This window comes from Malaclemys terrapin, chromosome 13 (genome assembly GCF_027887155.1).
Source record: "Malaclemys terrapin pileata isolate rMalTer1 chromosome 13, rMalTer1.hap1, whole genome shotgun sequence".
NCBI lineage: Eukaryota > Metazoa > Chordata > Testudines > Emydidae > Malaclemys > Malaclemys terrapin.
In genome coordinates, this window is record NC_071517.1 from 32050058 (window position 1) to 32075711 (window position 25654).

Below are 25654 nucleotides of genomic sequence, written 5' to 3' on the forward strand. Positions count from 1 at the left end.
GCTGCTCGCTCCTGTCCCTGGTCAGATGCTGCTGCAGCTGCCATTGTGAACCAGGAGCCCAGGCCGAGCTGCTGCTGCTGCTGCTCCCGCAGAATTGAGTTTTCCCTTTAATTATTGAACATTCATATTAAATTTCCTGAATTATGATGCTTTTTTCCATAGTCCAACACTGATACAAGAATCTCCTCAGATTTCCCTCACGTCCCTGTAATTATCAGTAAGGCTGTGATTGGGCCATGGGAATTTTAAGTAAATTTCACTGCGGAAGTGTGAGAAAAACACAAGGAGTCACGGAAAGGTCACTTGGCCAGACCTGATCTGGTTTTAACCCCAGACAGAGCAGCAGGAGGGGTCACTCTCCACTCAGGCAGCACCCAGAGTGGTCACAAATCTAAACTTAATTCCCACACACACACCCAGCCCTGCCGCTGACACAGACAGCAGGGAGCCCTGAGTGACACTACATTAACAGGGGCAGGGTGGGGGATGGAGCCAGAAGATCCCATGGCACTTGCGGTGGGGGGCAGCAGCAGAGGAGGGGCAGGTGATTGACTGTTGGTGGTTGGGGGCTGGGTTTGGTTAATTATAAATAATTTGGGGGAATGGGACACAGTCTGCAGAGGACATTACATCAATATTTAATGAGTAGTTGGGAGTTTAAGGGGTTCACCGTTAGCAGCCAGGCAGCGCTGCTCCCCCACGTTCTGTTCTGTTCTATTCAGTCCTTACAGCCCCTCATTCCTGCAGGGTCCCAGCACCATCTAGCCGGGCACCAGCCACATGACTCGCATTTGTCCCCTGGGATTCTCTCCTGCTCCCTTCTCTCCCCAGGGTCAGGGATTTTCAATCTGTTTATCCGTTGGTGGATGTGATGCCTGCCGCGCTCTGTGCGCTGGTGACCGGGGGCAGGTCTGACACATCACAGGGCACTGGGATGTTGGGGGAGGTTCTCAGTTCCTGCAGCAGTTTGTCCCATAGCCTGGGAGTGGCTCCTCAGCAGCCTGGCAGATCTCAATCAGCAGCTCTGTGAGTGCAGGGACCCCGCTCCCTCTCCATGACTTTGACTCCATCCTGGGCTTCCCCTCCACAGCACCTTCCCAGCCCATGTCCCTGGTCTGCACTGATCTCTCTGCTGCTGGCCTCCCCCTGGGGCCATGGAAAATGGCAGGGGAAGGGCCAGCACAACCCACTCTGTCCCTACATGGTCCTGATTCCCAGTTCTGCTCATTGTTAGGCAGACAGGCCAGAAATTAAAGCCAGGAAAACAAGAACAAAGTAGCACGGATCCCAATGACATCTCTATTGGGTCTGTGAAATGACAGGGGTTAATGTCACACCCAGCAGTAGCATTTCAGCACACCTGGGAGCCGTGCTGGTACCTAGCTGTGTTATAGCAAGGGGGATACAAGGAGAGGAAAACACAAAGGAAAGTGAATGTCTGTGAGGATCTCATGACTCCCAGTGTGTGTGGGCTGCTAAATTAGCTGTGTCACTAGGTGTGTGCGATGAAGCCCTTTTAACACTGCAAAGCCACCCTCAGTACAACACTCATCCAGCTCAGGGTCACCAGCTCCCTCCCTGTAGACGGCACTGAGGGGGGAGCTGCTGGGTACAGAGCAGGGCAAGGAGGGGTTAGGGGTGTTGTTGTACAGGAAGGTGCCCAGGTGAAGAACGTGAAGTTGGGGAGGAGTGAACGTGTGGCAAGAGAACAGGAGACAAGCTCCCTGGGCTCCTTCCTGTGAACAGGTCCCATTTACCCAGCCTGAGCCCGTCACTCACACAGCCCTGGGGCTGGGCTCTCACTCCCCTTCCCCTGCCCAGCCACCAAATCCCTTCCCCAGCTCACCCCACCCCTCCATCGCACTGGGACCAGCTCACCCACATGACTGAGTCTGTAGCGCAGAGCAGCCCGTACAGCAGGTCCCCGGCACTCTCACTTCTGCCTCCGTGCTGGCCCCTGTGGCTGTTTCACTCCCCTCCAGGGGCAGAGACTCCCCCACGGCAGGAAATACCAGGACGTACCCATCTCAGAGTCAGATAACACAGTTAATGACCCTGGGGGGACTGGGAATCCCGCAAACCCCCTCCCCATATTACCTCTCCCCCATTGCACAGACACAGCCCCGCCAGGTAATGCTGAGTGGGGCCCTATCAGTGCAGATAAAGGTCTCTCTTGTGCTGGTCACTGTGTGTATCCAGGATGTAAATTCCTTTATCAGACACTGGTCAGCATCCCAGTCACGGCCCCTCACGGTCACCAGCTTAGCAACATCCACAGACAGATCTCTATTGCTCTCTAGAGCTTCCTGAACCAATCCCTCATCCCAATGGTGATAATATGCAGGTCTCAGTGCGGCTCCCAGAGGCTGCTCAAGGAGTGTCGTAGGGCTCCTGGGGTCATATTGCAGCAACAGTGATACACTCAAACCCAGGAGCGAATGGGCAAAATTTGGCCCCATCCCGACTTTTAAACAGGGGTTGGGTCATCCTGGGAACTAGACACCAGAGCAGGGGAGGGCACACAGGTAAACAGGTCGGTAACAGTTGCCTGTAAAGCAGTGTGGGATAGCTATTGGAGGACTGCCAAAGTGGTGTGCGGCAAGATTGTGTGCACACAGACAATAGGTGGCTAGAACTCTATTCGCAGCATGGGATCCACTTTGCAAGAGGATTCCAGAGTTCACCATAAATGCAGAGTTAGTGTGCTGGGAGAGATTGTGGCGTGTGTGTAACCCACACACCTCCTGGGAGTGATGTTCTGTCCCATCAGGTGGCACTGAGACCACTTAGAGGAAAATTAAATGAGTCTGCTCTCCAGCCTTAGCTAAGACCCTGTTGGCTTTTAGTTCATGTGATAGAGGCTCATGCATTAAGCTCTAGAGGCCTCACGTTCGATCCTGCTGTCAATGACTGGGGCTTTGTCTGCATTACATGTGCACATACATTTTTAAATCAAATTAACTCAATTTAATCCAGTTTAAACCCCTTGTGTAGACAAGTAGGGTGGCCACTGACACATCCCCAGAGTACTGGACTTTCCAGAACTTCTGGAACAGGATGGGCCCACCCATGCTGCCTTGACCTTGCCCCTGTGAAGTCACGCTGTACAGAGGACACCATTTTGCAGAGTGTGCCGCCCTGCCCCTGTTATGCTTATAAAAACTCACAGAATCTTTTTCAGGGGACAAGACAATACGCCGTGTTTATTTAAAATGCTAAACAAGTATTAAAATCAGTATATACACATGCACACCCCGCCCCCAAAAGGTTCTGCAGTTGGTGTTATAGTTACCAGTCTTTATCGTTGCTCAAATCAGCCTAGTGGCCAGCTTGACCGAAGACGAGTCGGAGCTGGGCCTCCATCGGTCGCGTCGGATACTCCGTTGTTGGCGCAGAACAAACCCAAAGTCTCCTGGCTCCCACCCATCTTTATAGCAGGTCTCTCATGTAAATCTATGGATTTTGCTGTGTCAGCTGAGATTCATTAATTACAAATTTGCCATTCTCACAGTCACCTTCCGTCAGTGACGTTTGGATCCTTAGACACAAACTGGGTACTGGATGTTTACACAGTTGCTCCTTATCTTATACTTTGTTCTTAGTTTGGGGCAGACGCCTTTGCACTTCAGGGTCGTCAATTTGCACTCCTTGGATCATCAAGGCAAGGGTGATACTGGTGTCTCGGTTTCCTTCAGTCTTTCTTCTGTAATTAGGCCCATCTGCTACTAACATCCTATCTCTTATTTGCTACACACACACATACCTCATTCACACAAAGACCAGCTAGCCATGCTTTTACCAAGCAATGAGAGGAAACAGCACAGGGGCTGGTAAACAATTTTCTAACAAGCAGGCTTGTAACATTATGATTTTGAAACAGATCCATTTCATATCACTACGTTAGCTTATAAAACAAATGACTACTAACTTCATAAATCCAAAACAGCTTAATAGATCAAGGGAAACTTGTCAGGGCTTGGATTCTTTGTCTTTGTCCGAGTTCACACTGGCAGGAGCAGGGAGGCAAGCTCTGCAAAATGGCATCCTCCATAATGATACCAGACAAGACCACATCTGGTACCGGACAGGGACAAACCTTTCCAAAAACAGCACTGTCCAACTCAAAAACAGACAAATGGCCTGCCTAGAGATGTGACTTAAATAAGTTTTTTAACCAGTTTAGTTAAACCTGCATGAAAGGCTGTATGGACACTCTTATATTGGTTTAAACAAGGCTTATTTCAGTTCATCTCAAGTCAATTAGGAATCAGGTTAATCTAAACTACATAAGCTGCTTTTAAAATAAAATAAGAGGAGCATCCACACAGGGATTTGCTCTGGTTTAACTAAATTGGTTTAAAACACAAATGTAGAGAAGACCTGTGGCCTTGCCTAGATTCCAAGTTGCACTAGTTTAGTTAAACCAGTGTAAAACCCAATATGGACACACTTATCTTGGTCCAGACTGGCCTATTTTGGTTTAGCTTATGCCAGTGAGAAATCTACTTACGCTATATCCACGTGAGCCCCTCTTAGGCCTGTGTTTGTCCCAGTATAACTATTTTGGTCAGAGGTGTGACTTCCTGTCTAAATAGGTCTAGCACTACAAACCATAGTGCAGCTGCACTTAGATCAGCATAAAAGTGACTCCTCCTGGAAGAGCTTATTCACCTCCCCATAAGGAGCTATACAGATATAAACACCTTTGTACAGGTATAACTCCCTCTGTACTAGGGGGGGCGATTAATCAAAATGGGTTAAAAAGACAATTTTAGTTAAACTGGTGCGAACGCGTATGTGGCCAAGCCCCAGTATTTACAGTGTGGTGATTAACGTGTTAATTCGCAATTAATGAACTTGAGTTAAAACAGGCCCCAAAACTCTTCTGGACAAACCAAATGGCAAGTCCCTTCCTGTTTCCCCTTCCAAAGGACTCCAGGTGCAGACTCTGCCCCACTGACTGGCTGTCGCACAGGGGAAATTGCTACTGGGTTTCTGAAGACAATACGGAGAGGACTGGGAGCCATGTGATGGCTTGGCAAAGAGGGCTCAAGCCCTAGGGATCCAGGACTTGGATGAAATGGTGATGTGAAACATGGGGGTGGGAACTTCAGCTGCAGAGAGACCTGGTCTTTCCTGGAAGGCAGAGCAGAGGAGTAGCAGGGGCTGGGGAACCTCAAAAACCTCCCCTGACTGCAGGAAGCCCCCATTCCTGCTGGGGAGCAGGGACACAGCTGCCAGGCAGCTTCAGAGCAGTTATTTGTCTGCCCAGGTCCTCTCCACTTCCCATGCAATGATCCTGAAGCCTTCAGCTATGAATACAATGCATGCAGGGAGTCAGCCACCTGCGTGCCTAGGGGTGTAGCAATGGCAGTGATGGCCTCTTTGCCTAAGAACACTATCACATATGATAAGTATGCAGAGACATGAAGACCGGAGATATTGGTGTGGAAAGGGTGATGGCCCCAGGGGAATGGAGGGATCTGGTGAGAGTAGCAGAGACATCGAAGACATGGTGGAGGGTGTAAAGAAACCATGTTCCATGGGAGTCAGAATGGTCTAATGATTATGGCACTGGACTAAGAATCAGGATACCTGGGTGTGACGTTGCACTCTATATGATTTTATAAAAATATGATAATGAGTGTGACTATAATGTAACTGGAATATGCTTCATGCAAAAGGTCTCTTGTAAGGTATCATTACAAAGCTTATAATCTACTGCGTGTGGTCATCCTATTTGTATACATGTATCACTCTTGTATCTGAAACTAGAAATATGAAATATAACTCTGAGGTCCTATTGTAGTTATGCAAAGTGTGGGCCATTAATGGTGGTTTGGGATCTTAATGACTCCCATTAACCAGGACAATTACCTGTTGATGGCTCTGTTTTACTTGTAAGTCTTCCTGTATACCTATGGGCTGGCAAGTGGGTAATGAAGTCTTACAGTGACATGTGATCATGTCACCTGAACTGGAATCCATCTTTAACCTGGTGCTTTTCCATTCAGAAGGAGGGGTGGGAACCCAGAGGGACAAATGATTCCCGCCTTACGCAAAAGATATATAAGTGGGTGGAACAGAACAAAGGGGGTGGCCATCATAAGAAATCCCCTAGCTACCATCTGAGCTATGAAAGAAGCTTATTGAAACATCTCTGAGGGTAAGATTTTATCTGTATTCAGTTTTATTACTGTACTAGACTTAGACTTGCGTGTTTTCTTTTATTTTGCTTGGTAATTCACTTTGTTCTGTCTGTTATTACTTGGAACCATTTAAATCTACTTTCTGTATTTAATAAAATCACTTTTTACTTATTAATTAACCCAGAGTATGTATTAAGGCCTGGGGGGAGGGGGCAAACAGCTGTGCATATCTCTCTATCAGTGTTATAGAGGACAAACAATTGATGAGTTTACCCTTTATAAGCTTTATACAGGGTGAAACAGATTTATTTGGGGTTTAGACCCCATTGGGAATTGGGCATCTGAGTGTTAAAGACTAGAACACTTCTGTGAGCTGCTTTCAGTTAAGTCTGCAGCTTTGGGGCACGTGGTTCAGCCCCTGGGTCTGTGTTGGAGCAGATGGGGGTCTCTGGCTCAACAAGACAGGGTACTGGAGTCCCAAGCTGGCAGGGAAAGCAGGGGCAGAAGTAGTCTTGGCACATGAGTTGGCAGCCCCAAGGGGATTTCTGTGATCCGTCATACTGGGTTCTCTTTCTGCCCTGCTGGGTAAGTCAGAAATTCTTAGTGCGCAGACTGTAGATTAAAATAGTTTTGACTTCTTCAGGGAAAAGAAACTGTCTAGAGCTGTGGCATTTGAGGCCCTTTCAATTATCATGTGCTGGTTCCATCATGCAGTTTGTGCTTCCCCTGCTTGGTTTGGGTCCCTCTTAGATCTCCAAGGAGACCTTTGAGTGTTCTGGGTAATGTTCTCTGGTTTCATTGGAAAGACAGCAGAGAACCCATTGAATTTACAGAAGGTTCTGGTCACCCTAGTGCCTCTGTCGTATGCTTCGCAGGAGTTCATACAGGACATCATGCAAGGCAAATGACCTGCTTGGATTGGACTTAACTTTACAACCCCTGCAATGAAGTGGACCTGAGTGGATGGCTCCCGTTAAATCAAACATTTTGCATCTTTCCTCATGTTAAATACATCTGAAGTGTTTTTAAACATTAGCCAAGCTAATTGTTTATCATTATCTGTATTTATTATTGCTGCACAATAAAGACTCTAATCAGCTATAACAAGTGCACATGTGAACCAATGGATGACATAGCGGAGCAACAACTTCTATTGCCTGTTGTGCTTGGCCCAGCATCAGGGGCGGCAGGTTTGTATAATTTTTGGTGGTGCCCAGAACGGGTCCAAGTCCCACCCCGCCTCCGCCTTGTAAGCCAATCTATATATTTTTAAATAATGTAAAAATGGACTGGAAACAGTAAGTGTTTAACAGTTTCCCTCTAATGTACAATATCACTATTGTAAAAAAAATGTATTTAACTAAGAATATCAACTTTATTAATACTCTTTTGAATATGGAAACAACCCAGAACTCTTGGATCAATAACCTTCAAAAGCAAATACTTTCTAAAATTAAAACAAAATGTCACCCCTTCTTTTGCAATCTTCTGCAGGAGGCAGTAAACATTTTCGTCATTGTTCAGTGGGGGATGGGGCTGCTTGTAAAGGGTGTGACTGCAGGAGTGGTGACTGCGGGCAGAGGGGGGGCAGGGTGCCATGACACTCACCCAAGCCCCAGCTGCTCAGGTACAGGAAGCCCCCTCGCCTCCCTTGTGGTGGGTGCCGGGGGAGGGGAGGGCTGCCATCACGTGAGCGCTTCCTCCCCTTCTGCTGCCCCTCACTGTAGCCTCACTGGCGGTGGTGGATGGGGCTGCCTTTGCCAAGCATGGGGCAGGAGTCATGACTGTGGATGGGGGGGCCGGGTGTCATGAATCCGACACTCACCCAAGCCCCAGCTGCTCAGGTCCAGACTCCAGGAAGCCCCCCTAGGAGTCTCTCCCGCTGGGTGTTGGGGGGGGGAGGGCGGCTGCCATCACATGCCATCACATGTGGGATTGTTTAGTCTGCAGAAGAGAAGAGTGAGGGGGGGATTTGATAGCTGCTTTCAACTACCTGAAAGGGGGTTCAAAAGAGGATGGATCTAGACTGTTCTCAGTGGTGGCAGATGACAGAATAAGAAGCAATGGTCTCAAGTTGCAGTGGGGAAGGTATTGGATATTAGGAAAAACTTTTTCACTGGGAGGGTGGTGAAGCACTGGAATGGGTTACCTAGGGAGGTGGTGGAATCTCCTTCCTTAGAGATTTTTACGGTCAGGCTTGACAAAGTCCTGGCTGGGATGATTTAGTTGGGGATTGGTCCTGCTTTGAGCAGGGGGTTGGACTAGATGACCTCCTGAGGTCCCTTCCAACCCTGATATTCTATGATTCTATTCTATGATTCTATATCCAGTACCACAGAAGCGATACTAGTATGTACTGACAGCTACAGATGATTTTTCAAAATAGGTAGAAGAATTTCCACTTAGAACTATGACAGCACATGAGGTGGAAAAGAACACATGTAAAATTATATATCACCATGGCTGTCCAGAGCAGATACTGGCAGATCTAAGTTCTGAATTGAATAATGAGGTAACAGTTTACATTTGGTATTATTTTCAGTATACGGTCAATTACACAATCATGGCAGTGTGACAGGGTGCTGTTAGCAGCTACAAACGGAGCCCTTTGGAAGCCAGCACCCTGGTCACTGAGAACACCCAGGGCACCGGGTGCAGTTAGAGGAGGAGGGACTGAGTAATTTGGGTTTGGAAGGGTAGAGGGGATCACTGACACCTGTAGGGAGACTGATGAGGTCACTAGCTGAGCGCTGAGAAGAAAGCAGCAGTATAAAAGGCTGAATCAGGGAGCAGGAAGTGGACTCCTTGTAACTGCTGCTATATTGTGATACACCATAAAAGGTAATAAAGACACTTGGTGGGGGTTCCCTGGCAGACTGCAGGCTGCTTAATTCACACAGAAGTCTGCTAGCAAGGGTTGCAGGAACTGATGGGGGAGCCCATTCATGGTTAGAAATTTAAAAATGAACATTGCCTGCAATCTCTTCATGACACTTCATGCTGTAAATTGTGAGTGACAACACACTTTTATGGCTTGTCAGATAGTAAAAACCATGTTGTATATTAACTTATTTCCCAACATATTTTCCCATTGTCAAGGCTGATTCTCCACTCTGGCACTTCGAATGCAGAAGGTGGGGGCCCGCAAGGATTCTAAAAATTAATACTGTCCACTACAGACTGGTATTAAACTCCCAAGGTTACAGCTTCTCTCTGACCTTGGATGGGTAGTTGCTGCTATCACCCAAGTGCAAAAAACCCCTTTTGACCCAAAGGCGCACTTGGGAATTCCTCCCTATGGGGTACCCTCAAGCCCTTTCAAACCTCTCACCCCTCCCCCATGGAATAGCTGAGAAAGAAAACAAAGGAAATCAGCTATTGCCACCAGCTAATTAAACAACATGCACAAACCTCTTAGGACACAAAAACCCAATCCTGTTCTTAAAAAAAGGTAAATTTTATTAAAAACAAAAAGAAAGAAAATACATCTGGAACTTAGACTATTGATAGATTTAAAAAGAGCAAATATAATAATTAAGCATCAAGAATGGTTTTCTTGAGGTCCAGCTTAATGGTTACAAGTAAAGCATTTGGGGGTTAGCACAGAGGAGTCCACAAGCCTTACAGGAAAAAAAAAAAGAGCTAAACCTAATCACGTCTTTCTAGACATTTCCTGATGTACTTACATATCTGGGGTTTCAAACTGAGTAGGTTCTAGGTGTGATCTGGTGATTTTCATACCTGGTTTACAGCTTTTTATAGCATAGCTTCAGCCCTGTTTCTGCTCTGTTCCCTCTCTCTGGAGAACAACAACAGGCAGACAAAGGGAAAGTTTTTTCCCAATTTTAAAAAGTTCTAGCCCTCGCACTGGCTCTTTTGGTCAGCTGCCCACTCCCTTCCTTTTACCTATGGGCTTTTTTAACCCTTTACAGGTGAAGCAAGTAGAGAACAGCTATTAACAGGGATTTTGTAGCTAACTAGCTGTCTGTCTGTCCATAAAAGGGAGCTATCCCCCCCACTTCATTAATCACACCCATGTAATAACAGAATAAAATTGTATAAGAAACCACAGTAATTACACACAATTCAGTAAGAAATAGGGAAAGGAACACAGATATTTCTGAAGGAAATTTTAGGGAAAAATTATCTATTTTTAGATTAAAATTTCCCTGTATTAAAAACTAGGAAAAACACATAACTTCAGCAGCCCATGCCACCTAGATACCAGCAGACTGGATAAAAACACAAATGAATCCCTCAAAAGATAATTTTAGGGTAAGGTAAGGTAAGTTTAGGGCACACTGCCATGAATGGCATATTGTAAATAAATCTTCCAAACTGAATTATTAAATTGAAAATGTTCATAACGCATCTCATTTAAAACAAAAAATAGTCCTAGCAATGCCATGTGATGTGCCTCCCCTCATACTCTGCTCAGCTAGCTCTTCAAGAAATTAGGTTCAATTGCTAATTTCAAGGGATTAGACCAATCAGTCACTATTTTCACAGAGCATTCCAGAAGGTGGTGGACAGAACCCAGAGGAATTGTGATGAATTTCCTGGAGCAACTTTATTTTCTTTGTACTCTAAACCTCACAACAACAAAAATATCACCCTTTCGACTGATTTATGGCCGAGAAGAAAGGTTTCCCAATAAAGTTTCACCAAATTTCATGTTATATGTCATTAAGTGCCAGCGTCTTTAATACAATTAAGTTAATTTGTGATGATTCAGTAAAGGAATACAACCCCTTCTCTATTTCTTTATAAAACTACATTTGTTGTGTCCTTATAACCAAGAACATGAAGAGCCCGGCAGTACATTGAAATCAACAGTGGACACTGACAGTACATTGCCTGCAAATAATATTTCTAAAGAAATATAAACTAAAAAATGGATACTGTAGAAGAGATTTCTATATATAGGAAGATAGCATTTAAGGTTTGGGACCATGTTTTGTTAATTGATGTGAGAAAAAGAAAGGAAGGGTCATATCTTGATTACCGATTATATGTAGCTAGAAAGTTAAAAATCACATGAATTAATGCTGACCGAAGTTCAAAGAATATTATATAATCTTGTGTGAGTTAACTTAAATATATTGCTGAATTAACTCTATCATTTTTTCACCTATTAATTTTCAAAGATGTAGTGCAGGGGGTGGGTGTATGTGCCCTGCCTTCCAGAGAGAACCAGTCAAGAAAATAAAGAGAGGGAGAGGGAGAGAGAGAGACAGAGAGCAGCCTCACGTGTGTAGTTGTGATGTTTATGACACATGTACATTGTAACTGTACAACCCAGTCTGACAATTGAATAGTCTATTTTGTTAAGATAAATATTTTGGATTTCTTGAAATTCCACAGTTGAAATACAAATGACATTATTTAGAGAAGTTAAACGTCAACATAGATTTGAGGGAAGAATCAAAAAATAAATGTAAATAATTCCATTTCTAAAAATATGTTTAAATGTTTGTTTTTGAAATACTGTTGAAATGTAAATGAAAATATTCTTGTATTTACACCTTGTTACAACAATATTTTCTAAATTTGAATACTCTTTTTTCTTTCATATTTTACATTGAGATTTCAGAGGGGTAGAAAATTCTGACAGGAGTGAATCCACCACCATCTGCTACCCCTGGGGCACAGGATGGGAAAGGTGAGGGCTGGGGGTTACCAGGTGCCAGGTGTCCAGTTTTCAACTGGAACCTCCGGTTGAAAAGGGAAACTGGCAGCGTCTGGTCAGCACAAAAAGTCCAGTTGCCGGCAGTAACTGGCCCCCACCACTGGGGGTGGGGGACGGTAAAAGCAGCAGCACTGGGAGGGGACAGTCTGTGCTGCGGGTGTCGCTGTCAGGGACAGAGATTCCCTGACGCCTGAGCTGGGACCAGGCAGATTACCAGGGGAGCCATGTTTGTACCCCCAGCTTTGTGACCAGGATAGAAATAAGGGCGGAGCGTCCCAGAGAAGGTGTCAGTGAAAGTGAAGAGATGAGACCTGTCAGTCACATTGTAAAACAAGACCTCGCCCGCCTCATAGTCTAGGAAAATCCCCACCCGGCTGGGTCTGACACTCACGGGGAGGGGGGTCGCGGGGGAGGCGAGGACCTCGTATTCCCCATTCCTCAGCCGCATGGCCCAGTATCCATTCCTGGGTGATGCTGTGACCTTCCCCTTCCTGCTCACAGATTCCCTACAAACTCCCAGAGTCCATCTAGTCTTGTCTCCCACCTCCACCTCCCAGTAACGCCACCCCCCCGTGAACCCCTCAGAGCCCAGGACAATGAGATAAGTATCAAATCTCTCAGGGTTGTTGGGCAGATCCTGGCAAGTGTCTCCGAGTCTCACATGTTTCCAATCCTCAGACAGGACGAGTTTGGGATGAGCTGTGTCTGGATCCAGAGTTTCAGAGTAACAGCCGTGTTAGTCTGTATCCGCAAAAAGAAGAACAGGAGTACTTGTGGCACCTTAGAGACTAATAAATTTGTTAGTCTCTAAGGTGCCACAAGTACTCCTGTTCTTCTTTTTGTGGATCCAGAGTCACATCCACTGGGGAGAGAGTCACAGAGTCAGTGCTGGGGGCAGGGGCTGGTCACTGGGATCAAAGGGAAATTAACCTGTGTCCCCGTTAATCGCTGTGCTGGTGGGTTGTTGCCCTTTAAGGGGAGTCAGGGCCCAAGGACAGGAGGAGTGGGGGAGGGGGGTGGAAAGGTGTCAGTGGGGGTGGGGGTGGGGGAAGGGAAGGGACAGGCTGATGCTGGGAGAGGAAAGGGGAGGGGGAGAGACAGGCACAAGGACAATGGGTGCAAGGGAACCAGCATGCACTAGGAGGACAGAGGATGGGGGTGAAGGGAGGGGCAGGTTCCAGGGGACTGTGGGGGGTGAGGGGAGGTATGGGCACCAGGGAGATGAAGAGGACAGACCCCAGGGTCACAGGGAAGGGGCAGGCACCAGGGGGCAGAGGTGTGTGAGGGAATTGGGGGTCCAAGGGGCAGGAGAAATGAGAAGAAGGGTGGGCTCCAGGGGTGCAAAGGGGAGTCGAGGAGAGGGTCAGGTGCCAGGCGGTGGGGAGGATGAGGAGTGGGGCAGGTACCAGTAGCATGAGGGAGGGAGGGAACAGGCAGGCATCAGGGGGACAGAGTGAGGCAGCAGCCCAGGGGCAGAGGGGGTGGCTGGGGGCAGTGGCGGTCACTGAAGGGCAGAGCAGGGTGAGCGGAAGGGCAGGTGTCAAGGGGACAGAGTGGGGTGATGGGAGAAGTGGATGACAGGGTACTAAAGGGGAAGAGGAGGGGCAGTCACCGGGGGGTACAGAGTGGGTGAGGGGAGGGGCTGGTGCCAAGGGGGAGACAAGAGAAGAGGTGGACACTGGAGCACAGGGGGGAGGGAGGGAAGGGGCAGGCACCAGGGAGGTAGAGGGGCAGTGGTAGGGGAGGAAGAGGGGCTGGTGCCAAGGGCAAGAGGAGCACAGGAGGGAGTGAGGGGATGGATAGGCATGAGTTTGGCAAAGCGAGGGAAGGTGCAGGTGACAAGGGGGGTGAGGGGAGGGGCAGACAGCAGAGGGGCATGGGAGGAGCGAGGGGAGGGGTGGGCACCAAGAGGGAGATGAGGGGAAGGAAGGGGCAGACCTCAGGGGGCAAAGGAGAGCGAGAGAAGGGGCAGCCATTAAGAGTGAGAGAGGGAGGATGGTAGGGGTGGGTGCCAGGAGGACGGGGGGAGGGGGGGGAGGAGCAGGCACCAGAGGGCATGAGGGACCAGGGAATAAGTAAGCACAAGGGAGACAGAGAGAGGGGAGGGGAGAAGGCGGACCCTAGGGCAGCAAAGAGAGGTGTGGGTGTGATGCTCCGTATCTCGGGGGAACACCCAGCACCCCCATGTTCATCCTCATAAAATGATTGTGTGGCATCCAATGCAAAGTTTGTCATGTTGGGTGTCTTCAGAAAGCTCACGATGCACTAAGCATTGTTGTTATAGTAATTGTTGTGATAGTGATGTTACAGTAATTGTTATAGGTTATAATTTCATGTATAGTTATGAGACTGAAAATGTATCCTCATGGCTTAAAATAAGCCCAGGCAAAAACTGTCCAAGAGCAGAGAGATAGTTCACACCTCATCAGGGCAGGTATGGGGCAAACCCAGCCCAGCCTCACAGGAACAAAGGACCCCGGCCTAGGCAGCAATACAAGGATTTGTTGTACTCTCGAGTGAGTCACCCCCCCACCTTCCTTTGGTCAGTTTGGGACTGCGATGAGGTAATGCTCACCTGACTGTGAAAGGAGTGGCGGGGGGGCAAAGCCAAGGGGGAAGAAAGAACATGATAACAGGGAGAGACATTTGCCAGGCTCTTCCTCTCTCTTCCACCTATATCTGCAGACATCACACCAAGCAATTGAAGCGCTGATCAAAGGGGAGAGCCTGGCTGAAGAGCAACCAGCCAGCCTGTGATGAGAAGCATCTAAGTTTGCAAGGGCACTAAAAGTGTTAAGGTCAGCTTAGAATGTGTTTTGCTTTTTCATTTGACCAAATCTGCTTTGACTTATAATCACTTAAAATTTATCTTTGTAGTTAATAAATGTTTGTTTATTCTACCTGAAGCAGTGCATTTGGTTTGAAGTGTGTCAGAGACTCCCCTTAGGATAACCGGGGGAGGGATAGCTCAGTGGTTTGAGCACTGGCTTGCTAAACCCAAGGTTGTGAGTTCAATCTTTGAGGGGGCCATTTAGGGATCTAGGGCAAAATCAGTACTTGGTCCTGCTAGTGAAGGCAGGGGGCTGGACTCGATGACCTTTCAAGGTCCCTTCCAGCTCTAGGAGATAGGATATCTTAATTAAAAAAAAAAAAGCGTGGTACATATCAGTTTCTTTGTTAAACTGATGAACTCATATAAGCTTGCAGCATCCAGTGGGGATAACTGGACACTGCAAGACAGAGGTTCCTAGGGTTGTGTCTGGGACCAGAGATATTGGCTTGTGTCATTCGGTTGCACAATCCAAGGAGCAGCTTACATGCCAGAGGCTGTCCATGAACAGCCCAGGAGTGGGGGTTCTCACAGCATAACAGGGTAAGGCTGGCTCCCAGAGTCAAGGATTGGAGTGACCTAGCAGATCACCAGTCCAGATAACACCAGAGGCGAACGTCACAGTGGGTACCAGGGGAGCAGAGGGAGGATGAGAGTAGAAGGGGTGGGTACTAGGGGGCCAAAAGGGAGGGTGAGAGAAGAGGCTTGTACAAGGTGGGCAGAGGGGGCAAAGGAAGGGGCAGGCACCAGAGACGCAGATGGGGGCCAGGGTGGAAATGGGCCCCAGAGGGGCAGAGGAGGAGTGAAGTGAGCAGCTGGCACCAAGGGACTAGAGGAGGGTGCAGGTGCTAGGGGGCCACAGGGGGGTGAGGGGAAGGACTTGGGACGGGGGGGATAAGGAAGTGGAAGGTGGCAGAGGGAAGGGAGTGTGAGGGAAGAGGAAGGCACCAAGGGGCAAGGGGAGGGGTGTGGGATGGGGCAGGCAGTGGGGCAAATGGGGGGTAAGGAGAGGGGCAGTCTTCAGGGGGCAACAATGGGGAAGACCAACACTGTGGAGACATTTTGGGTTTGTCTACACAGCCCACAGCAACGAGTCCCAGAGCCAGGTGGACAGACTGTGGCTTGTGGGGTTCATGCCACAGCATTAAAAACAGCCATGCAGACATTTGGGCTCCAGCTGGCTTTCATTTAAGATCTCATACGACATTCTTTGCTGAACCCCCCTCCCCAGGCTTCAGAGCCTGAGCTCCAGCCCAAGCCGCAGCAACTACACAGCTGTTTTTAGCACCACAAGCCTGAGGCTACATCTACACTACAGGGGCAGTCGATTTAAGATACGCAAATTCAGCTACGTGAATAGCGTAGCTGAATTCGACATATCGCAGCCAACTTACCCCGCTGTGAGGATGGCGGCAAAATCGATCTCTGCGGCTTCCCGTCGACGGCGCTTACTCCCACCTCCACTGGTGGAGTAAGAGCATCGATTCGGGGATCAATTGTCGCGTCCCAACGGGACGCGATAAATCGATCCCCGAGAGGTCGATTTCTACCCGCCGATTCAGGCGGGTAGTGTAGACCCAGCCTCAGACTGTCACCATGGCTCAGAGACTTTTCCCAAAGCCAAACACTCAATTTTCTTCCTGGACCCGGCCAGATTGGCCTGAAATGTCCAGAGTTTTCTCCCCAGGCTGGAGAGCGCTAAGGGGACATTGTAGAGGGAAGCAGTTTAATGTCACAGGCAGAGGAAGGATGATCAGGGTTAACATGGGAAGCGTCTCCTGGCCTTAGCTCTGGAGTCACAACCAGGCTCCATAACAACAACCCCCCTGGCTCCTCCCCTGGGATCTAGATGCCCCGGCTTTGCCAGCAGAGTGAGAGTCCCCACCATAGAGATCTCTGGCCCATGGCACTGACACGCTGCCCAGTGAGTCTGCAGGGCTCACGTGCTCCTCAAACAGCTGCTCCAGACTGGGGCTGCCCAGATGCTCCTCACAGAGTTTACAGGCTCCACAGGCCCTGATGGGAAGTGGTTTCTCTGGGACCCTGAGCTCTGACAGCGTTTCTGCTCCTGACCCAGCTCTCCCTGCCCCTGCGGTGCTGACAGGTTGCACCTGCTGGGAGAGCCAGGTCTGCCCCTCACAGCGCACGCAGGGACATTGTCTGTGTCCAAGTCCCCTTCACCCCATTCCTGGGATGGGAAACAGCAGCCCCAGGGCCCCTCCCTTCACCCCCCAGAGAAGGGGAGCGAGAGCCCTCGGCCTCCTAGGCCTTGGGGCCTCCCAACACAGATTCCTGGGTCAGCGTGAAAGTGTCTCCATGCAGAGAGCTCTGCGCACCTGGCAAATACCCAGATGTGCCCCTGAGATCAGAGGCTGGGGCTGGTACTCACCCCCCTCCCACGCCGGGAGGAGAGGGGTCCTTGGAGCCACCCATGCTACTCTTGGCCTGGATGCAGACAGCTCAACAGGTGACAGAGCCAGTGCCCTGAGCTGTCAGAGCATCACTGATGGGGCAGGAGCACTGTGGGGTAGCACTGGGGGGCTGTGTGCACTTCTGGGGCTCTCATACCAGTGATCTCAGTGCAGAGTGGCTCAGTGCAGGGCCCCACAGCGATCAGCCTTGCTCCAGTCCAGTCTGACCCACACAGTAGCTATGACGTCTCTGCACTGCTGGGAGCATGTGTTGATACCAGTCAGCTCTGTGTTTTTGGGGAACCAGGGTGCAGTATCCCGCCTGACTCATGAAAGACCAAAATGGATCAGAGAAAAGGCTTGCAGAGAGCAGTGAAGTGCGTTGGGAGACACTCTAGACCCCTCCTGACAAGGGTGACAAGATTAAGACATCTCCATTAGCATACAGAATGGAGAACAGAGAACCGCACTGAACTCTGGGACCAGAAAAGCAGGGAAGTGCTGCATCATGGGGGATCTCTGCTCCAGATGTTAATGAATGTATGCCTGCCCACACGCAGCTCAGCAGTTATCAGACCAAGTCTAGTAATGAATCCTTGATTGATATCCAAAATACTGAAGCAGCCTAGTTGCATTGTGAGCTCCCTGGAAAAAAACACCACCCATAGCCAAGAGTGATCAGCTCCTATTGTCTAGTCTAAAGAAAATCCTTGAGTCATCAGTTTATCCATAAACAAATCTAGTGTTCTCCCTTGAACCATTGTTGTTTCTCTACAAAACCCCCTACCTATGTTCAAGTAAGTGTTCTGATGCATGGACTCAAACTCTGCATCAGTTCCACCGGGACTCCATCTCCTGACTGATCGTGCTGGGGAATCTGCCTGTCTCCAGCACTCAGGACTCTGAGCTACCACCATCACCTGGGAACCCTGACCAGTTCAAGCCTCATGGAGTGGGTGAGATCCCTCTCTCTGTTTTCTTTTTTACCTCAGGTATTAACCTTTAATAATGTAACTTATATTTGTTTAGCCCTCCTTGTGTAGTTATCAATATTATTCAATAACTAACTTTTATGGTTAAGCTGGTTGTTTCTCCCTCTCTCTTGCTGAACTTTACTCTTTTGTGTTTTTAGCTTCCCCATTCACTCTACAGCAACACTTCTTTTACCTAAGCTAAAGATCCCTGCAGCGCCCAAAATACTGTGGGGTTTGCTCATCAAGTGGGTTACTAGCAGTACAATTGTGATGTGAGAGTGGGGATAGGGATGTGCTGAACCTGTGGCATATAAGGGTGGCAGCTGAAAGTGCTGCTTGGCCCAGCCCATTGAGTACAGGGACATATATGGGGGTCAGCTTGAGAGTGCTGATTGACTTGCTCTGTTAGTGTGCATGTGTGTGTGTGTGTTCATCTGATTCTGGGGCTGGAGGAACCCAGCCCTGGGGAACCTAGGTCCTGCAGAATAGCTCCACTGGGAGGGGACTTGCAGAAGGGAGAAGTAGAGCTCCATATGAACATACAAGTGACACAAGCAGTACATTGATAGAATTACAGAACCCCCCCCCCCAGACAGTAACCCTAATAAATGAGCATACCCCAAAGTAACAGGCACCTCTGGTAACAGTGTGGGTGGGTGTGAGGGGTGGGAGAGACCAGATTTCCCTGGTGCAGACAAGTAGGCCGATGAGGCCATGGTCCCTGCAGAGCCTGTTCCACTCCTGAGAGCCCCAGGGCTTCTCCCTCCAGAAAGCTGCACTGGGTTAATTTAAATTGCTTTAAAAATGATGCAGTGACCCAGGTGCAAATCCCTGTGTGACTCTCCCAGCTGTGTGGATGGGGCTGAGCGGGTTTAGCTTCATGTGAGTCAGGAACCGAACGGAGCTGAACCGAGTTCCGCCGCTGCCAGAGCGAAATACGGGAGTCTGGGCACAAACTGGAACCCATTTAACCGACCTACTCCTGGCATCTCCCACAAACAAGGCAGAGGGGATGGGCTCAGGGGGAATGGGGACTTGTTTCTCCAGGGCTGGGCTGGGGTCATGGTGCTGCTTTCACCCCTCCCTGTGTTGTCCCTGCACAGGGGTAGGCCCTAGGGTTCGTTGTTATTGCTCCTCCCTCCACATTGGGGGTGTATCCCCTTCCCCAGCGGCTGTGCCATCTCCCAGGATTGGGGCACTGGGCACGGTGCCAGGAGGGGATGTAGGGAGAGAATATCTCCCTGGGGAGGGAGCTGGAGTCACTAATACAAAATCAACTTCAGTTACCTGTGAATCCTTGGGCTCTTTTGAGTCCTGGAACAACCAGCAGAGAGAGAGAAGGAGAGAGGTGAGAATTCACCCAGCAAAGTCACCCAGAGCAGGGATCAAGTACGTACATGGCCCCCTCCCCACAGCACCCGGCTCTGCACCATCTCACAACAGGCCAGGGTTCAACAGGCTCCAACTGCCCCTCGTATTTTCTGTCCAACGTTCACCGTCTGGGTTTCTCTCCTGTGCAGATCCCATCACACCCACCCAGCCCATGGGCTGCTCCATACAGGGGAACAGACTCCCAGCATCTGTTGTGCCCTGCCCTAGAACAGCGGCCCAGGATTCTCACCTCTCTCTGCAGCCAGCCCCTCTGGAAGGAAAAAGAGAAAAGCCCATCACTGGCATGGTTCAGTGTCACCAGGGCTAGAAGTCACAGCTCTGTCAGACGCTGCGATAGGGACCATGGGGACTAAGGCCAAGGTGCCAGCTTCTCATAGGCATTTCAACATCTAACCCTGCAGAGAAGCCTCTGGGATTTTCACAAGTGCCAGAACAGGTGAGGTGTCCAACTCCTATGGTTGCATTTCTCTGAAGGCTGATGTGACTGGGTTTAACTGACCAGCACAAATACCCCTAGATAGTGAACTCCCAGCTCCAGAACAGAGACAGTCACAGCCTAGCACTGCGGCTCCCCATTCAACCCCCCAACTCCCATTGCAGAATTTCAGATCCGAATTCCAGAACTGGAGCATCGAGCCACAAATCAGAGAGTGAACGAAATACATGACAATTGTGAACAACAAATACAGCCAAGATCACCAGCCCCTGCGCTCAGCTGGCCAGGGACAGAGCGGGAGGCAGCACTGGGCACACAGAGCAGTGATTATGAATTATCTCCTGATGGGGCCCCAGTCGGTGCAGCCAGGGAAGCTGGGACCCCCAAGGGCTCTCCCAAGATCTGGGCCCCTCTGGGGTGGGACACAGGGCTCTGAGTCTGGCTCTGATCCATGGGGAATATGAACACACAGACACTGACAATAGCCCAAACATCAGGCACTGTCACTTCCAGCAGTCCCAGCTTGCTTTGGGGGAGCCACTCACCTGCCCCAATACAATGAGAGAGAAACCCCCAGCAATGTCGCTTACCCAGGAATCCCGTCACAGCCTCCTGGAGATTGTTCTCTCGAGGGAAATCCCGGATTCTCTTTTCCAGCTTAGAGGACTCAGGTGCCGGATGGGGAGACATCGCATCCTCGCCCCTGCAGAGACACGAGTGCGTTTATTCCTCTCCTTCCTCGGCCCTAAGTTCCCACCCCCCACAAAGTCAAAAAGGGGAGTGGGTGGGAGCTGGGCCACAGGCAGAGCTAACAGGGCCATGTCCTCTGCTGCCCAGGGAATCTAGTGCCTGCACAATCTGCCGGAGCCCAGCCTGCGGACTGGCAGCCTCTCTCCATCCAGAGAGAAAACACAGCCCGGGCAGTGCCAGCCCCAGCTCCCCTCACACCCAGCCCGGCCCATGTGCCCCACCAGGACCTAGAGGGGCCGCTCCCAGGGCTGAGAGAGGGGCCCATTCTCCAGACCCAGCTGCTCCTCGGCTTCTCCTCTCAGCCTCCAAGGGGCCTGGTCACTCCCCATGGGGTCGGGGGTTCTGGGACATGAACACTGCCCCACTAGGACCTGGCCTGGGACACTCAGGTCTTTCCTCTCAGGCCCCCCGCACATGGGACAGGCTTTGGGCCATAACAGAGCTGGGGCCAGGTCCCAGCTGGGCCCTTGGAGTGACCGAATCCCAGCCCCATTAATGATCCTGTGAGCCAGCCTGGCCTCCAGGGAAGATTCTCCAGCCCAGAGCTGTGGGGCAATCCCCTCCCCAGGGTGGGTCACACAGCCACAGCGGCAGCAGTCCCAAGGCGATGGGGACGGAGGGGAGCTGGATCCAGAGGGTGAGACTGTCCCACAGTTGGGGCGCTGGGGACTGGGTCTATAGCCTGGTCTCCGAGTCTCTTCCCAGCACGACGGGGCATGAGGGGCAGACAGAGCCCAGACATACCTGCTCACAGCGCTTCTGACACCCTAGAGAGGAAGGAGAGACAGTGCAGAGAGTCAGTGCCCATGGCCCAGCCCGGCCCCATGGCCCAGACAGGTCACTCTGCTCTCCCAGCCCCACAGGCTGCTCCCCCCGGGGGGGGGGGGGTGGAGGCACTAAAGGGCTGTGCTAGTGGGAGCAGAGCCTCTTTCACATCAGCTCCTCTGTAGCCCTGGGCCCCGGGGCTGGAACAGCCTTTCACCAGCCTCCCTCTGCCTCCCCGATGGCCCAAACTCCTGTCTCCCTACATCCCCTGGCCCCGCAGACACCCCAGGCTGCACTCTCTACACTGAGTTACCCTGTGAGCTCCGAATGACTCAGGGGCCGTCCCCTCCCTGCACTGGGCTCTGGGTGCATCTGACACAGTCTCACCTGCAGCAGTTCAGGCACCGGCTGCTGACACTTCCCCTCCAGCTCCGTGATCAGGGCGCTGAGCCGGGAAATCTCCTCGCACAGGCGGGTGGCGTTTTCCTCCCTCCTCCTCCCAATCTCCTCATCCAGCTCTCCCAGCCGGGCCAGCAGGAGATGCTCTTGTTCAGCCAGGAACTGGTGCAGCCGCTTGCACTCGGACACCACCAGCTGCCTCTCCACTTCTATCTGCCTCTGGGATGCACAGAGAGGGACAGGGACAGGGGCAGGACAGGGACACGGGGAAAGCGGGGGTCATGGGAAATGGCACAAAGTCTTGTCCAGGCTCCACAGAGCGTTTCATTTCACTTCTTTGCCAGTAGAACTGTGTCTGCACTAGGGCTTTTGCTAGTATAAAAATGTCACCAGAAAAATCACGCCCCCTCCCCAAGCCCCATCACTGCACCAGCAACAGATTTAAGGGTAGACCAGACCTTGGCAAATGATGCTGCCCAAACCACCCACTGGTATCACTGGAATGTCTGACACTCAAACCCTGGGATCAGCACAAATCTGCCCCTGCTTCACCCTGACCCCTGCAATGTCTGTGCATGTTCAGCAGTTTTTCGGTCCTCTCCCCCTCACCCCAGTGCTAAGGAGGCAGAGCCAGAGGCTGCTCCCAGCTACCCTGGTGTGACCCCGTTGACTCCAGTGGGATTTAACACCAGGGGCACAGAGGAGTCTGACTTGACCCCAATGCCTTCAGTGGGGTCACTCCTAATTTACACCAGGTACCCGAGAGCCCCGCACTGTTTAAAACAGGGGTCTCAAACTCAAATGACCACAAGGGCCACATGAGGACTAGTGCATTTGCCCGAGGGCCGCATCACTTACACCCCCCCTCGCTGGCCCCGGCCCCGCCCCCACTCCACCCCTTCCATGAGGTCCCGCTCCTGCCCCGTCTCTTCTCCGCCTCCCCCGAGCGTGCTCCTCCCCCCTCCCTCCTGGAAAGTGCTAAGCATTATACAGAGCATACAGATCAGTGCTGCTCCTACAACAAGTCATTTCCAAGCGGTTTTAATAAAATATATACACTCAGTAATGCACCTCACTCAAAGGACAAAACATGTACTTAGTTAGATTTACTTCTGTTGAAGCCCCCCCACTGCACTGGGCTGCACCACCACTCCACCACTGCTCTGCCACTTCCAGGGGTGGCAGGTTTGTAGAAATTTTGGTGGTGCCCAGAACCTGCCCCCCCAAACTCCACCCCTACCTGCCTAAGGCTCTGGGAGAGAGTTTGGGTGGGGGTCTGGGGTGCAGGCTCTGGGATGGAGTTTGGGTGCTGGGTGCAGGCTCCGGGCTGGGGCAGAGGGTGGGGGTGCAGGTTCTGGGATGGAGTTTGGGTTTAGAAGGGGGTGCAGAGGTGAGGCCGGGGGACACTCGGGGGAGGTGTGTGCGTGCGGCAGGCGGGGCTGGGGGAGAGACCCAGCCCCAAACATTGTGGAGCAGGGAGCTTAGTTGCCACATAAAATAACTCGGGGGGGGGGGGTGAGGGGAGTTTGGCTGTGACCGGAAGTAATGGGGGGGGGCCATGGGGAGCTTGGCGGGCCGCAGGGAAGAGCTCCGCGGGCCGCGTATTTGAGACCCCTGGTTTAAAATGACCCTGACCTGTCTTGCTGCATCGACCCTGGAAACCCTTTAACCTTCTGAATGACCCAGACCCCAACCAGCGCAGAGACCTCCCGCTGCTGTTGCTGACACCCCTGTGCCAGCCTGCTAGGCAGGGCAGGGCAGGGCACCTACCAGGAGCCTCTCACTCTCCTTGGCCCAGTCGGATTTCAGTTCCAGGAGCTCTTCTCTCTCCTCCCGCAGACGCTGCGGGCGGCTCAGGATTTGCTCCTGCAAATACAGACAATGGCTCTGGGGGCTGGTTTGGGGTCACTGGTTTGTGCCCAGCGATAACATCATCACTGAGCAGAGTGAGGCTGCGGGAACAGGTCCCCCTTTTCCAGCCCGCTGAAAAAGTGACCCCAGCTCCAAGGTAACTCCATGGGCAGAGCTGCTGGACCTGACCCAGTCCCTCCCCAGCACCATCATCTCCAGGATCGTGGCTGTGTCCTGTTATTGGGCAGTTTCCTGGTTCTAATCCAGGGCAGGTCAGACACACCCCAGTCCCAGCCATGGAGATTACTATTCCCCACTCTGTACTCCTGGGCAGCCTCCTCGATGGGAATGTTGCCGGCCCAGATGGGCCCCGAGATGGCAAACAGGGTTCGTTGCCCAGTGTGCTTTACGCCAATAATCACACCAGGTGTGGAGAAGCAAAACCAACTTTATTCAAGAGCTCTGAATAGGCACTAGGAGACCAACACGTCTCAAATCAAGCGCAGCTCATACAAATAAATTTCCCTTTTTATACTCCAAGCTGTTTCTGTGTAAGCCTTTGTCTGTTACTCCCTCCTACCCCTCCCACCCCTCCCTTCTCTAGCAGTTACAATTAGAAAAATTCCCATTCGTCTGCTTATCTTTTGGCCTTGCAAGGCCTGTTTACAGCAGTCTTCCACCGTCTTATCACTACGGCATTTGTGAGTGAGCAAAACAGCAGCTATCTGCTAGAGAAAAGCTGACCATTACATATTTTGCTTTAGCATGTAAGCAGTTAGCATAGAAGTAGGTGAGAGTTCCCAAGATGGAGTTTGGGGGTTCAGATAGGCCCAGAGCAGAAGAGCTTCATCGGCACTTTTGGCCTTCCACTCTCCCGAGTTACCTGGTAGCTATGCCTAGTGACACCAACAGGAACCACCGTGTGATCGCGGTGAGCCCGGGACTCTGCAGATCACGCAGATAAGGGTTTGATCCTCCTCACAGAAGAGTTTCAGAGCCTCCCGGTGCCTCTCACACGCTTGCTCCCCCTCGGGCTCTGTCACTGCCTGGAGCCTCAGTCATTTCACTAACTCCACCATGTTCCCCAGCTGCCTGTTGGGCCGCAGGTTTCTCTGCAGGGCGGTTTCTCTGCACTGGGGGCAGGAGAAGTTTGGCTCCGACTCCCCCCAGCACTGGCTGATGCAGGCCCGGCAGAAGTTGTGCCCACACTCAATAGTCACTGGGTCTGCGAAATACTCCAGGCAGATGGAGCAAGTCACTTCGTCCTGGAAGCTCCCAGCCAGGTCCCCAGCAGCCATAGCCCCCCGCACCGGGAACCAGCCCCTACAGTTTAGTTTCACTTTCCTGAGCTCAGAGCAGCCTGTTTGGCTGGAGCTGGGGCGTTTCCCTTCCTGCTGTTCCCAGCAGGCCCTGTGCTGAGCTGCAGTGACTCACCCCTAGTGTCACAGGCCAGGGGAGACAGAGCAGGGCTAGTGAAGGGTTAACACCAGCTCTTCCCACAGACAATCTGTGTAGAGTATGGGGCTGGTTCCTTCCAGCCTCAGAAAGTCCCTGTCAAGGTGAGGGCGGCAGCTGAGTCTGGGATCAAGGGGAAGGGGATGAGCCGTTGTGGCTGGTGCTGGGAGAAGGGGGGATCCTGAAGTGGGAAGAATAAAGAACTGGGTTAAGAAATCCTGCGGCTCCTGGATCTGAGTTACTGATAAAGCCTGGTACAAAGCGCTGCTGCCTCCTTTGTGATCTAGGATCCTAGGCTGAGCTGCTGCTGCTCCCCGGTGGGGTCTGTGCTGGGCAGAGAACTTCATTAACCCCCCCTGTGCGTAGCTGAGGGGAGACTTTTTCCAATGGCTGAACTAGTTCCCATGGGCAACCCTGCGCTCTGCCAACACCAACTCCTGAGCTGGAGACTCCAGAGTTGAGAGACACCTGGAGGAAAGTGCTGCGAATGGTCAGGAAAATGACTGCACAAGCCAGGTTTACACTACAAAGTTAAGTTGAGGTAAGTTGCCCT

The 25654-nt window shown here is 51.1% G+C and overlaps 1 pseudogene; it reads right to left on the bottom strand.

Moving 5' to 3' along the window:
* Nucleotides 1-10700: 10700 nt before the first annotated feature.
* Nucleotides 10701-24953, bottom strand: LOC128848366 (zinc finger protein RFP-like; annotated as a pseudogene).
* Nucleotides 24954-25654: the final 701 nt, after the last annotated feature.